Source organism: Pelodiscus sinensis, chromosome 6, assembly GCF_052426305.1.
Source record: "Pelodiscus sinensis isolate ZL-2025 chromosome 6, ASM5242630v1, whole genome shotgun sequence".
NCBI lineage: Eukaryota > Metazoa > Chordata > Testudines > Trionychidae > Pelodiscus > Pelodiscus sinensis.
In genome coordinates, this window is record NC_143057.1 from 64,782,649 (window position 1) to 64,797,443 (window position 14,795).

The following is a 14,795-nucleotide window of genomic DNA, read 5'->3' on the forward strand; positions in this document are numbered from 1 at the left end:
GGTTGCTTCACAGAAGCCTCCCCTTCTGATAGAGGCAGCAGTGCAAAGTGGGTGGGGAGAAGGACAGGTGGCACCGTGAAGTCATTACTGGGGTGGAACCAGGTTTTTAGCCACTTCCCCACAGCACTGGCTTTGATAGGGTATGTCTACACTACCGCCCTAGTTCGAACTACGGTGGTAATGTAGGCAACCGGAGTTGCAAATGAAACCTGGGATTTGAATTTCGCGGGCTTCATTTGCATTTTGCCGGGCGCCGCCATTTTTAAATGTCTGCTAGTGTGGACTCTGTGCCGCGTGGCTGGACTTTCTCCAATACATCCACATCCTTTCTGTAATGGGGGCCCCAGAATTTGACATAATACTTCAGATGTGGCCTGACCAGTACCGAATAAAGGGGAATAATCACCTTTGTAGATCTGCTGGCAATGCTCCTCCTAATGCACCTTAATATGCCATTAGTCTTCTTGGCCACAAGGGTACACTGTTGGCTCATATCTAGCTTCTCATCCACTGTAATACCCAGGTCCTTTCCTGCCTAACAGCTGCTTAGCCTGTCTCCCCCCAGTGTGTAATAGTGCTTGGGATTCTTCCATACTAAGTGCAGGACTCTGCACTTCTCCTTGTTAAACCTCATCGGATTTCTTTTGGCACAATCCTCTGATCTGTCTAGGTCACTCTGAACCCTATCCTTACTCTCCACCGTATCTACCTTTCCTCCTAGTTTAGTGTCACCTGCAAACTTGCTCAGGGTGAATGCACACCCTCATCGAGGTAGTTGATAAATCTGTTGAACAAAATTGCCCTAGAACTGACCCATGGAGCACTCTGTTTGATACCGACCATCAACCAGGCATTAAGCTGCCCATTGAGCCTGACAATCTAGCCAGCTTTCTAGCCACTTTACAATCCATTTATCCAATCCATACTTCCTTAACTTGCTGGCAAGAATGATGTGGGGGACCATATAAAAAGTTTTGCTGAAGTCAAGGTATATCATTTGCACTGCCTTGCCCATATCTGCAGAGCCAGTTACCTTGTTATAGAAGGCAGTCAGGTTGGTCAGGCATGACTTGCCTTTGGTGAATCCATATTGACTGTTCCTGATCACTTTCTTTTCTTCTGAGTGCTTCAAAATGGATTCCTTAAGGAGTCTCTTCATGATTTTTCTGGGCACTGAGATGAGGCTGATGAGTCTGTAGTTCTTTGGATTGTCTTTCTTCCTTTTTGTTTGTTTTGTGTTGTGTTTAAGGATGGACACTACATTTGCTTTTTTCCAATTGTCCAGGGCCTCCCCCAATTGCCATGAGTTTTCAAAGATAATGGCCAATGACTGCAGTCTTATCAGCCAATGCTCTCCGTACTCTTAGATGCATTAGATCCATCCTCATGGATTCGTGTACGTCCAACTTGTCTAAATAGTTTGTAACCTGTTCTTACTCCGCCGCGGGCTTGAACTTAAAAGACGGAAGGTTAAGAATTATTCTCAGTTTGCTAGTATTGTTGGGGAATATAAACACTGGGACTTAGTACTGTAGGATAATATTGAAATGATGAAAACATAATTATCTTAATAAATATCATCCACTTTTCGAATGAATATTACCAGGGCTTGACAAATCGTTTATCTACTCGCCTATGGCGAGTAGATTTCAGCCAGTCGCCCCATTAACTGGCGGTGTGCGCATGTGCAGTTAGGTGAATGGATATGTAAATGCTTCTGCGAGAGCCATGAATATGAACTTGACCAGGAAATATGACCAAAGTGAGTGTGAGGTGCTATTAGAAGAACAGACACTCATTTCTGGTAAGTTCTTTTGAATTTTTTAAAACTAGTTGTGTCTGTGACACAATTACTTGTGTCATTAGTCATCGGAAATGCATATTTTCTCCTTTTCTGAAGACACTTTGAGAAAGATATAGTCCATCAAACTCTGTTGTCACCTAGAAAGGTACAAAGGAAGAAATCTTGAAACTAGTTACAAAACTATGGCAACTAATGACTCAAGTCACAATTTTGTGATGAGTTTCAAAGTTAGTTTCCTTGAAACTTGTAGGTGATTGATTGTAGCACTCTCCCCAGATATTTTCTCAGAAAAATGTACCAGAATGTTAAATTAATCGGAAATACTAGTCAAAAGATCTTAACTGATTCAAAAAATGACATAGGTATTGAGTAGTAGATGAGTTTTTTTTTCTAGGAGTGATATGGGCCAAATGCCTCTTGAATTACTTGAAAATGTTTATCAGACTGTTTCTTTCATATAAATCAGGCAAGTCCAACTTAGAATCCTGGGCCAAGAGTTTAACTAAAATCCAGTAGAAGTAATGGAAAGAAAAAGGATACATCTCTTAGATGTACATCTCTCTCTCAGCCTATCGTGTTGAGTGGTCCTTCAGTATCTGTTAAGTCAAGCTTCCATCTTGCCTCATACCATGTACCTCTGCAGATTTGTTTCTGTAGAAACAGTGCACGCACACACTCATGTACATATGTTCATGTTAGTACTAGAAGAAAAAAGGATTATCAGGACATATGGATAGCCAACAACCTAATTATGTATCTGAAATCCATGTCTTTCTTTGCTGCTCTGCTTTCTGGGATATGTTATATTATTGTTTTAAGTTTGTCTAGCACAGCTGAAGGTGATGCTTCTTAAATTTTTTTGCATCTGTTTTGTCATTAGAAAACAAACCACAAATAAATATTCAGTTAATATATTAAAATGATGTATGCAGAGTTGTTTCAGGAATATCTTTATGCACTATCCCATTAAGTGTTTTGACTGATTAAGTTAAGTGCAACCGTAAATAAGGTGTGTATAAAATATTTACATTAGTGGTATAGAACAGCTTCCATAAGAGGAGCAATTTATAAGAGTAGGACTTTTCAGCTTGGGAAAGAAACGACTAAGGGGGATATGATGGAAGGGTATAACATTGTGATTAGTATGTAGAAAGTCAAGGAGGAAGTGTTTATGCATTCTCATGACACAAGAAATGATCAAATTAAATTAATAGAGGGCTGGTTTAAAATAAACAAAAAGAAGTACTTAGTCACGCAAGAAATAGTCAACTTGTGGAACTCCTTGCTGGAGGATGTTGTGAAGTCCAACACTAACAGAGTTCAAAAAGAGTTAGTTGGCCATTGATGGACCTATCCTTATGGATCTATTGGCCAGGATGGGTAGGGATGAGGTCGCTAGCCTGTTTGTCCGAAGCTGGGAGTGGGTGATAAGGGATGGATCACTTGATGATTACCTGTTCTGTTCATTCCTTCTGAAGCACTTGGATTGGCCACTGTCAGAAGACTAGGCCCTGGACTAGATGGACCTTTGGTTTTACCCCCATGACCATACTTAAATTCTTGTAGTTAGCAATATTATGATTTCCTTTAAAGCCCTTCGATTTTTTTTTTTAAGAGTATACTTTGGAGATGAATAAGTAAAACTGCAGGAGCTGTAAAAGCAGATTTGCCTTTTAGACAGGAAAAACTAATGGCAAGGGCTGTATGAAATCTCTGTGAACGGGTTCTATTTCTGTGTTCTCATGTTATTTGAATATGGTTGGTGGGTTACTTTTTCCAGCAGCATCTAGAAGAAGCTAGGTATTGTACAGACCTAAAAGGCATGATTCCTTCTCCCAAGAAACTTGCACTTAAAAAGGGAGAAAAATGGTTACTCTCCCTCACTCAATTTTTATGCTTAAGGATAATTACAAACAGATTAAAAGTTGTTTGAAAATAAGTTATTGAACTGAACAATCTCTGTGCTCCAACAAGTTATCTGTAAAAATCACAGAATTCAATAAGTCATCATATTGTTGGTGTCCGACAATTTTTAGTTGATGGAAATGTAACAATATTTTGCAGTAATATCTAAGATCCTGTCCAACATCCCATTTAACTTATAAATTAGGATAATATTTGCCAATTTGGATATTCAAAACTTGCAACTTTTCTAAGGACGGAATGGATTGTTTGTGAGCTTTGCTAGATAAAGGAATTGTTGGAATGTTCCTAATACAGTAAGTAGTGTTGACATTAGATGTTCATAAGTTGACTTCAAAGTCAACAGCTTATTTAGATGAATGAGTGAAATTAATTCTTGACACTTACGGTTTTATTTTTGTCAGCAGCAAACAATTCATACATAATTCACATTCTGAAGTGGATGTGAAAGCTTTGAGTACTGTCAGGCTTTTTGCAATGAATTACTAGATTCTGGAATTCTCTGGGAAAGACTATGAATTTAAAGTAGTGTACAATAAAGAAAATGTGTTTAAGATAGAACACTACCTAAGAAAAGTTAATGAACAATTATTGGTACCCATCTTGTCATGCATCATCAACATACCTATAGGGCATTGTCCTCCAGGTCATAAACTGGAATGTTCTGAGTATCAGTGCTGATGAAAAGATGAGATCTTGAGATGTGACGTGGACTCTTACTCTGAGACCATGATAGAGGTTTGTAGTGAAAAAGAATAAAGACAAAACAAGCTTTCTGCTTAAAAAAAAAAAAAGTTACTAGCAATTCATACTGTTAAATCTGGGTTGATGTTTTTAAAATGTTTCTTTTTAAATCTGTTGCACAGATAATTTTGTAGTTGGATGAATAAACTATTCTTTAGAGCATTATCAGATTTTATTCAAAGACATTTTGAATACTGGAAACTTGTTCGTTTCGTTGCAGGTAGCATGGAATTATAATATCTTGGTGCAATTTTTTTTTTTTTTGGAAGATGGATTAATACAAATTACAAAACTATTTTTCAGTGTTGTATAATCCATTAATTCTTATAACAAGCTTTTGAAATACATTAGTGTTCATTTATGGAGATACTGAGATTCAGAGAGTGACTTGTATGATGTCATGCAACAATTCTGTGGAAGATCTAGGTATCTATGGAAGATCACGTCCCTGCTTCTTTAACGTTTACTCTGTTCACTAGTCTTTTTTTAAGATTCTTATGGAATTATTGATGATTGTGTATAATTTAAATAAAGTAGAATACCTTTTCATGTATGATTTCTTGTCCCTCCTTGTCCAGATTTTTATTTGTCTTCTATCTTTTACCTACTGCTGCTATCAGCTTTCTAGAATGGGGGGGGGGGGGGGGGGAGGAGTGAAATTTTACATAAATGTGTGCTACTAGTGTTTCTGGTCAAACCAACTACATTCTTTTCTTGGACTATCTTCTGTTTGAGAGAGAGACATGTTTTGCGCTTACACAAAGCTCCTCCTTAGGTCTGAGAAACTTACTTGGAGTCACAGCTAAATGCAAGACGGAGTTGATGGTTTAGCATTTCAATGGACCATTTAAGGGAAGTGGACCATGAAGCCCTGAAGTCATAGGGGCGAAAGGAAGAGGTGGGAAAAAGCAGGTGGGGTGTGTGTGGTGTGGCAGGGTTATTCCATCTCCTGGGTCCCAGACGCCTGTTCTGTCCACTATCCCAGAGTTTAGGGGCCACGGTACAAGTCCCATTTGCCTTTTCTTGGCATTTGGCCTTCTGTCCCTTAGCAAACAAAGAGGTGTTGGGGGCTGATGCCGCTGGCCAGCTGGGGCTGAGTAAGTAGTTCTCCTCAGCCACTGGTTGAGGTTTCTCGCCACCTGGAGGGAAGGAAGCCTCCAAACGCTCCCCGACAGAGCCCCTCACCTCTCCCTGCAGCCTTCAGCAGAGCTGATGTTGTTCTGCTCAACTCCTCTGAGTCTCCTTGTCAATTGTTGCTCCCCTCCACTCTCCAAACTCCTTCTTCCTTACAGGGAAGGTTTTTAAAGAGGTCCTGTGGGCAACCTGAAATGAGCTCACCTGGCCCTTAATTGATTTATACCAACTCTGTCTCAGATGCCCCTGATTAGCCAGGGTCTTTCCTGGGTTTTTTTTTGTTTGTTTTTTTGAGCTACTGCTCTCCTGTTCTGTTAAGCCCTTTAACTGTATTAAGCCATAAGTCCAGTGTTACTTGTTGGGTTCCCTTGTTGAAGCTGAAGTTCATGCAAGAGTGGGTATGCTCTAGATAACTTTTTTTTAATGGAAGGGTTTTGATAATTTCAAATAGTGATGGAAATGTATGTGGGAGTTGGACTCCCCTATAGACTAGTGGTTTTCAACCTGCTGCCTTCTTGGGACCTTGTCAGCACAGAGCTTCAGCCCATTTGACTTGCTCAGGGCCATACAGTAATATTGGATGTATTCCACAGAACACATTGGGAGACGAATACATCAGTAAGAGAGCCCACAATAGAGAATAGATGGAGAACCATTGGTGCTGATACTGAAAATATCATTGTATATCGCATATATGTTGTGGTTTCATGGTGCATTCTTATAAATGACATTGTTTTCTAGTTGGGAACACTGTCTGAAGTAGTTGAAGCAGACTAAATTCTCTGCTGCGTTTGGGATGGACAGAAGAAAAGGAAACAATGTTTAAAAGCCTTCACTGTATTTTCCATCTTTGCATGTATCTAATCATCCTTGATATACACATGTCTGATTATATCTCTTAAGCTTTTGTTGTGGTCTCTTCCTCTTTATAACGTCAATAGGTGTCAGGAGTTAAACATTGAGCACGTTGTTTTGAAAATGACTAGCTTCTTAATGTAGTTATGATTTTGTTTCTTAAACACGGGTTTCCATTCAACACTTTTATTTATTTTTAAACTTGAAATAGAAAGTGTGTGACTGACAATAGATATCAAATATATTTATAAGCATCTCATCACATCTCATCCATAGTGCAACATAGAATAAGTTTGAACTGACATTTGGTTCTGTCAAAAAGGCATTAAAAATATATGTTGCTCTTTAAGATGAGGCACAAAAAGAGCCTTATTTTTTTCATTATTGACATCAAAGTGAGTGCTAGGACTGTATCAAAATCTTAACCCTTATATATTAGTAATGTACAGTAAATAAATCAGTGCTTTTGGGTCTCTGAGAGGTTAGTTTTTTTCCCTTTAGGTTGTATTTCTTAAATAGCAAGGATTCCTCGCATAGTGATCTCTTTTTATTAATAAAATACCTTGAATAAAACAGGAAGTTTGAAATGAAATACTTCATGAAGCTCACAACCTTTGCCTCCAAACAAGGCAAAACAAAAAATCTCCATTCCTCACATGTATATTCTCTATCTTACCCTGAAAATAGCTGTTTCCTTTTAGGTGGATCTTTGTTTTTTTTATATGGATTTTTAGATGTTTAAATGGCATGTTGACATTCACTTTCACCTGAAATTATAGCACTATATGTACTTTATAACCAATTTCAGATCAGAAGCGAATTAAATATTTGTGCCATGTTATTTATTAAAATATATTTTATTTTAAAATATTTTGTCTAGTGCTCTTGCTTTGAAAGAGGGTGCAGACTATAATCTCTAATATGGAGTAATGTGGGGCTTTACTTTAAAACAAAACCCATAGTGGTTTTCAAGTGGCTATAATTTGTGTAATTCTTTTATGTAAGGATTTTTATTAGGTCTTTTATGAACGTTCAGATTAGCACAATGAACTTTTTAAAAAACAATATAGAAAATTCACCATTTCACCTCAGTAAAGTCTGTTAAATTGTTGTATTTAGTAAAACAAAAATGTAGAGTTTTTACAGTCATCACACTTGGATTTGTTTAATGTATGAAATAGAACATCTGATCTTAAGTCAGTGTAAACGACAATAAATGATATTCAGCAGTGAAAGTAGCAGAAATTTAAAGTTTTCAAATGTGACTAATGGAATGAGAAAAATGATGGCAGAAATTATCTTTATATTGTGGCTGTTTTGTGTAAGATTCTACACTGAAGATTAACAATTTTTCTTGTTTTAGACTTGAAGGTATTTGCAGAAGAATAATTTTACTTGCTATTAATATAAAGCTCTTTCATGACTCTGGATTTGCATTTTTATCTGGTTCAAAATATGTTACTTTCAGCCTTAATGTCCAGCAATCAAGTATACAGTTAAATGGTTATAGATTGTTAGCAGGGAGTCTGTGTGCGCCTGTGTTATGCTCTAAACAAAAATTCAAGTAGGTCACATGGAACACAAGCTTCATGGTCAGGACATAATGTCATAATTCATTTTCTGCACTGAGTTACAATACAATTATTAGAATACTTGAATTAAAATTTCCAGATATGATGTTTGAAGAGAGGATAGAAAATACATACTGTGAAAATAAAAAGGAGCATTACTAAGAACAGTCTACTAGTAAAACTACAGCGCAAAAACACATTGAAATTTGTGCAGTAGAGAAAATGTTTTTAGAAATGAAAATAAGCGATAGAAGTACATATACAATTATAATCTCAAAAGAAAAGTAAATGACAAAATAATTAAAATGAAGAAATAGGATGTTTTATAGTTCAAGTTGAATTCTCACGTGAAGATAAGAATATTAACCCTCCATCTTGAGTAATCGACACTTCACTATTGTAGTGACAACAGACTAGAGCAAGTAATAGAACCTAAAAGATTGAGCAACAGAAAGGATCTAAATATTTTTATGGACTGTATAAATCATTGAATCATAGGACTGGAAGGGACCTCGAGAGGTCATCGACTCCAGCCCCCCACCCTCAGAGCAGGACCAAGCTCCGTCTACACCATCCCTGACAGATGTCTATCTAACCTGTTCTTAAATATCTCTAGAGAGGGAGATTCCACCACCTCCCTGGGCAATTTATTCCAATATTTGACCACCCTGACAGTTAGGAATTTTTTCCTAATGTCCATTCTAAATCTCCCTTGCTGCACTTTAAGCCCATTACTCCTTGTCCTGTCCTCAGAAACCAAGAGGAACAAATTTTCTCCTTCCTCCTTGTGACACCCTTTTAGATATTTGAAAACCGCTATCATGTCCCCCCTTAATATTCTTTTTTCCAAACTAAACAAGCCCAGTTCATGAAGCCTGGCTTCATAGGTCATGTTCTCTAGACCTTTAATCATTCTTGTTGCAAATATTGCTTAATAGTCAAAATGAGGTTAACTGCAAAAACTAGCTGGTTAATATTTCTGAGGTGAGTTAGCTATGGAGGGATGTAGTCACACCACTGATATAAGTCTTTATGTTTATACAGTTATTCTGATTTGTGTTCAGTCTTTTATTACAGGTCTAACTATAATTAACAGAAATCTTAAAATAATTGTTTTTAAAGATGACAAATTCATACTTACATAAGATTGTTGTTAGTGAATACAGCAGATTAAGTGAAACTGTTTTGCGATGTTATAAACTTGCTTTAACTTATTCATAATTTTCTGAATAAATGATTTTGGGTTGAAATTTTCAATGCATGTTCTCAGATGAAACATTTTTTGAACGTTTTAAGGAAAATGGTTAAACCATTTTTGAGCTGTGTGAGGCAGAAGAAATATTTTTTCCCTAATGAAAATAAGTGCACAGTTTTTTCCTGATCATCCTGATAGCACAGAAGGATGTTGCTGGAATAATTTATATGGAAAAAATGCATTTTTTTTCATATGACATACAGACAGAAAAGTTCTCGACGCTCCCTACCTTCTGGGAAGGATGTGCAGTTTTTAAAAAAAAGCACATCCCATTATTTTGTGATTTTTTTCCCTACAATTTTTGCTTAATTCTCCTACATTCTGCTTCATTTAAAAAAAAATCTGTTTTAGTTGCTATGCTTCAGACATATAAAAATGGTAAATAATATGTAATTGCTAAATTGCAGCATCAGTGGTGTGAGCTTAGCTCTCCTCAGCCTAGTTAACTCAGAAATACTACCCAGATTCTGATGGGAATCATTTGAATGCTAACACATTAATCACAGGCATGTTTTATGGCATATATTTTATAGCCTAGATACCAGTTTTGCAAAACCCATACTCATACAGGTAGTGCTTTCTCACGTGAAAAGTCTGTATGTGACTGGTCATTTAAGAACTTACTGCATATGTTTGTTCAGTGATTTACCAGCTAAGCATTTATCCAGAGGAATGACATAGCACATTGAAATGCAAGCTTATATATTTCCTTTGTTTTTGAAATGTACTCTGAAATTTCATTAATAGTAATTTGCACTTGATTCTGCACTTATTAAAACAATGCACTGTTACTAGTATCGTATCAATAATTTTCCTGTTAAACCATTTATTTTCTGTAATAAACCTAGTGCTAATGCCAATTAATCCTTTTTCCATTGTTGAATGTGACCCACCAAGGAAAATTAGATAGGGGTTGTCCTTCTTTCTTCTGTTCTTTTTGTGAATGATCTGTAAAGAAGACCTGGATGTTGGTTTTAGTTCCTTATTTTAGTCTTTTTTCCTTCTTGTTTTGCCTTTAGAAATATAATGAATATTAATTCCTGGTCAAAAATGGGATGCTGGTGCATGGTCTGTTTGGAGTACTAAAAAAGGGTGAGCTTTCCCATCATAATTGACTTGGTGGGTGTTGAACTGTTAAGAAAAAATGTTTTTGTCAAAGGGCCTGTCATACATTTGAGCCATGAGGGTGTTAACAAATATAAAGACAAATTAAAAATTGCCAGATTTTCAGCAGAGGCTAGAAAATTGCATAACTTCTAGCTCCGTCATTGACAAAAAAGTCAGTCTCGTTAAACTGGAGCAAACCCCTACTATAGACACATTTAAATTAGTGTAACTCACCAGTCAGAAAAGAGGGAATGCAAACTAATACAATTTAAGCAATTTCTGTGTGTGTTAAATGAATTTCTATGTGTATTAGGAGTTAGTTTACTTGGTTCCCCCAGAAACACACTATGAATTATTTGAGAGCTAAATAAGGAAGACTATGATATAGCAAGTATTTAACAAGTGATATCTAAACAACAGAGAGGAAGAACTTTTAGTTTTTGTTAGCTTAAGTCATTTAAAATTGATCTATTTAAAAACCCTAGTCCAGAATTAATCATCAGAAACTTCCACCTTTTTAGGAGACTCAGGTTTTCTTTGTTTACCATCAAGGCTATCCCAGAGGACACTACTGCCAACCTGATAGCAGACCTATGTAACTTTGTTCTCACCCACAATTATTTCCAGTTTGAGAAGAACTTATACCTCCAGATCAGCGGCATAGCCATGGGTACACGCATGGCCCCACAGTATGCTAACATCTTTATGGCTGACCTAGAACAACGTTTCCTCAACTCCCGTCCCCTTTCACCCCTCCTCTACCTACGGTACATAGATGACATCTTTATGATCTGGATGCATGGCCAAGAAACACTTGAGATATTCCACAGAGATTTCAACAACCTACACCCCACCATCAACCTCAGCCTGGACCATTCTACACGAGAGATCCACTTCCTGGACACCACCGTACAAATCAACAATGGAAAATTAGACACCACTCTCTACAGAAAACCCACCGACTCATACAGTTACCTACATGCTTCCAGCTCCCATCCAGAACACACCACGCGATCCATCGTCTATAGCCAAGCCCTTCGATACAACCGCATCTGCTCTAATCCCACTGACAGAGACCAGAAGCTTCAGGATCTCTACCAAGCATTTATAAACCTCAACTACCCACCCAGAGAAATAAAAAAGCAAATTGAAAGAGCCAGACGAATACCTAGAAACCATCTACTTCAAGACAGACCCAAGAAAACCAACAATAGAACACCACTTGTCATCACGTACAACCCCCAACTTAAACCTGTCCAACACATTATCAATAAACTACAGCCTATACTGAAACAGGATACCATACTCCAAGAGGCTCTGGGAGACAGACCCATAGTCTCCTATAGACAACCACCTAACCTCAAGATGATTCTTACCAACAACCACAGGACATAGCACACGAATACCAACCCTGGTACCTTCCCTTGCAACAAACCCCGTTGCCAGCTTTGTCCACATATTCATTCTGCTGATACCATTATTGGACCTAACCAAGTGAGTTATAAGATCAAGAACACATATACCTGCGCATCCAGAAATATAATCTATGCTATCATGTGCCAAAAGTGTCCGTCTGCTATGTACATTGGACAAACATCTCAGACGCTTCGCCAAAGGATTAATGCCCACAAAACAGATATCAGACAAGATCACAAAGAAAAAACAGTTTCTTGCCATTTTAACCAGAAAGGACACTCTCTCAATGACTTAACCACCTGCATTCTGCTACAAAGTCCTTTTACATCTGCACTTGAAAGGGAATCCTCTGAACTGTCATTCATGTTAAAATTCGACACTTTCCAAAAAGGACTGAACAAACATTTGAACTATCTCACCCATTACCAAGATAGTTTCCCCAATTATCACCTCTAATACCATTAACTCACAAACATCCCACTCTCCCCACCTCTAATATCATCAATTCACAGACACTTACCTTCCTTCCTTCCCCCCCTCCCCCCGCATCCCCCTCCTGTTCTGCAGTGTGATTTGTCCTTTTCATATGTGTTCATTTTTTTAATTGTATCCTTTGGTATATATGGTTGTGACTACTTTCTTCCACTATTTGATCTGAGGAAGTGGGTCTGGCCCACGAAAGCTCATCATCTAATAAACCATCTTGTTAGTCTTTAAAGTGCTACATTGTCCTGCATTTTGCTTCAGCTACCCTAGACTAACACGGCTACATTTCTATCACATGTCTACACTGGGCTGTTTTTCCTGAAAAAGTTACGCAAACTGCGAACTGCAATTTGTGTAGCTTTTCCCACTGCTTTTCTCGGAAGAGGCTTTTCCAATGTTTGGCCGGTCTACACTGGGCCAAATGTCGGAAAACCTCCCTTTCATAACATCCCTTCGTCCTCATAAAATAAGGTTTACAGGGATGCTGAGAGAGTGAATCTTCTTTTCTGACAAATTTTTTGGAAGAGCAGACGCATTCCCTGGACACGGCAGAGTTTTTCCGGATATCTCCAGTATCCCAGAAAAATTCTGCAGTGTAGTTGTGGCCGAACCAGGGTAGTAGAAAGGATTCTACATCTTTTTCCTACCTTTTTGTAGTGAGTATAAACATATTTTTCAAGAATACTGTATAGTTTTTGAATGAAATTTCCTTAAATGAAATATATAAAAGTTCAAATTTTAGGAATCCAGTGAAACTGAGAAGTGAAGAATCATGGCAAAACTCTTGTTGAGTTCAAAGAGAGCATAATTGATGCCCAAAAGAGCTGTTTTATTTTTGATTATTCATTTTTGTCCGGAATAGTGTCTTCTGAGAACGATCTACTGTTGTTCATATTGACTTGTGTGGATGGTAAATGAGAGATTGCACACTTTGAGAGTAAAAGTCAAGGTTTAGTCTTATAGCATTGAAAGTGAGCTAGACATTTATAGTAAATACTGTAAGTAAAATGTCATCTTTTTGTGGCAAGACAGATATACAAATAACTTGTGTGTAACCTTGTTAAAATATTTTCTCATAATAAATTTCACACTTGTAGGTTTCTCGTCTATATTTAAGTGCATGTAGTGTAGCAGTTAGCAATACCTGAATTTGTTTCATGTTCATTTTAGGAAAGAAATCTGAAGAGAACTGATCATAGAGCTATTGACTGACTTGATTGATTATCATAAACTTATTAATAAGGGTTATGTATTGTCATTCTCTTAATGGCTTTCTATAATCTTTGTTCTTTTTTCTTATGATTTGTTGCCACCAGTATTATAAAAATTGATTATTCCTGTAAAGGTAATGGTCAAATAGAAATAACATATAATGTACAGTATAAAGTTGTATGGCTCATGAACATTATTAGAGACCATATTCTGCCTATCCCTTCCTCCTTTCCTTATGCCATTTTGTATTTTTTAAAAAGATATATTGCGTTAAAACAAATTGGCAAACAAATATTTAATTTAGTCTGTGTCCCTTTAAAACATTTATGTATACATATATGTATCTACATAGGTCTCCTGCTTTCTTCTTTGAATCAACAATTAGTCATTATTTTTAACTATGCAGTATTTGAAGACTGTATATGGAAAAAATTGTATTTTTTGTTACAATTATGCCTGTGTAACTTTTACATTTGCCATCTTTGGTTTTTAAAGGAAGTTTGTCAGAGTAGTTGCACAGTGATATGGATGCACAAAGTTTATTTTAATACTGGCAAATGTCTGTGGGCTCGCACATTCAATATATACTGCATTTTTATGAATGTATAAACACTAAATTAATCCTTTTCACTGTGTCCCAAATATATACAAGGTTTTGGTGTACAATAAGACTAAAAAGCACAGTAGAAGTTGTAAACAGACAGTGCATGCTGTTTTTATTTGTTTTTTAATTTTTAACCAGTTTTTTCAAACTTGGAAAAGCTTGAGAACTTCATACAATCAGAAGTTGAAATTCAGACAAATGTGTTTGAATACAAAAATGTCTTAGATAAGATGTGATTCTTTCCCATGACCTGATTACTGGCTAATAGCTGGATTTAAATTTTGTCTAACCTCCCCCATAAAGAAAATACAGCCATTGAACTGAGAATGTGCATGAAAATATTTGGGACAGACAGCTATTTTCCCAGAAATGTATGTGTGATTAAATATGGGGGCTTAGATTTTTTGTTTTTTAAATATTAGAAGTTAAATTGCTTCCTCTTCATGAAAAAAACAGGGCAGTGGATCTTTCAGAAAATCTTTCTGAAGATTGTTTCATGAAAATTGTTTAAAATAATCTCAGTGGGAATGGGGAAAATGCAGTGTTTTCTCTCAGGGGAAAGCTGTGCAGAGATGTCTTTCAGACCTGGCAGATCCTATTAATGCCATATTACTAGGGGCTCCCCCAATCTCTCATGATTTTATGGAAGCCATTTATCTTCTCTGGATACATTCTACAAGGTTA

General features: G+C 36.9%; 1 protein-coding gene across 3 annotated transcripts in view; it reads left to right on the forward strand.

The window, feature by feature from the left end:
- The window catches only part of FBXL17 (F-box and leucine rich repeat protein 17), a 403,072-nt gene that overhangs the window by 62,672 nt on the left and 325,605 nt on the right, over positions 1–14,795 (forward strand). The gene's annotated exons all lie outside the window — the stretch shown is intronic.